Here is a 1598-nt window from a genome sequence, read left to right as displayed (position 1 = left end):
AAAAAAAATGTTTTATAAAGTTTTAAAATTAAATTGAAATAATTAAAAGTAAAAATAAATATTATTTAATTAAAATTGAAAAAATTGCGTTTTAAACGTAAAGAATTAAAAAGAATTTTAAATCGAAAAAAATATTTATAATATGAAGAAAAAGAAAATTTAAAATAATGTCCAAAAAAATATAATAAAAACAAAATAAAAGAAAGTTGGAAAGTTGCAGTAAAGTTAGATTGCATTTTTTTTACTGTATAATAAAATATATATATCAAGTAAAGACAAATGACGTTATTTTTGCTCCCCCACTTAAAAAAAATAAAATGCCACAGCGAGACAAATGGGAACAAATCACTGCAGTAACTTTCTATTCTCCTTTTTATATAGATTTATTTTAAACGAAAAGAATTAAAAAGAATTTTAAATCAAAAAAAAATTTATAATATGAAGAAAAAAGAAATTTTAAAACAATTTCCAAAAATATAATAAAAACAAAATAAAAGAAAGTTACGAAAATTAAATAAAGAATATATAAATATTATTTAGTTAAAATTGAAAAATTAAGTTTTATTATGAAGAGAAAAAAAGAAATTTAAATTGAAAAAAATAATTTATAATGTAAAAAAAATTAATATATGCATGGAGACATGGAGACATTTGTCTTCGAGCACACTCTGTGCACGGAGACAAATTCGAAGACAAATGACTGCGTGCATGGAAACTTTAAGCCTCTGTGCACGTTTTTTTTTTTTTTTTTTGTTGGGGTCTACATTATAAATAATTTTTTTTTCAATTTAAAATTCTATTTAATTCTTTTCTCTTCAATTTTTTTTTACTTACAAGTAACATTTTACATTTTAGAATTATTTTCTGTCTTATTATTAGTATTTTTATTTTTTTAATAATTTCAAACGATATTTAATTTTATAGTAATTTCTTTATTAATATTTAATTTATAAACTTAAATATATCTAAATATTACTTTAAATTTTAAGCTAATGTGGGAGGTATGGAAAGTTGCTTGTTGGAGTAAATTTAGATTGCTTTTTTTTTTTTTTACTTTATAAATATATATATATATATATATATATCAAGTAAAGACAAACGACGTCGTTTTTGCTCCTCACTTGAAAAAAAAAAGAATAAATGTTACAGTGAGACAAAATGGAATATGTCATTGTTGATTTTTACAATAACTTTATATTCTCCTTTTTATATAATAGGGATATACGAACTTACAAGATCTCAGTGTTCTAGCAATATTAACCCTACCCTTTGCATACTAAGAGGGTGTTTTCAAAATTGATTTTTGATCGTTAGAGATAAAAGTGAGTCCTATCTGTAAGAGAAGAATTTAAAAATGATAACTGAAATAGTGAAATAACGGTCAGAAAATTAATTTTAATTGGCTTAAAATCCCCACCAAACACCCCCAAGTATTCTACTTTGGCATTTTACCCAACTTCTTTTTTTAAAAGGCTCATGCTGACTTAGTTTGGTTGATTCCCTTCTTAAATAATATTACGTGACAGTTATCTTTTGATTCATTTATAAATGAAAGATATGGTAAGCAATGGCGAATCCAGTACCTACGGCAGCACCTG

The sequence above is a fragment of the Olea europaea genome, unplaced genomic scaffold (genome assembly GCF_002742605.1).
Source record: "Olea europaea var. sylvestris unplaced genomic scaffold, O_europaea_v1 scaffold2606, whole genome shotgun sequence".
NCBI classification, from domain to species: domain Eukaryota; kingdom Viridiplantae; phylum Streptophyta; class Magnoliopsida; order Lamiales; family Oleaceae; genus Olea; species Olea europaea.
Note: the sequence above shows the minus strand (reverse complement) of the source record.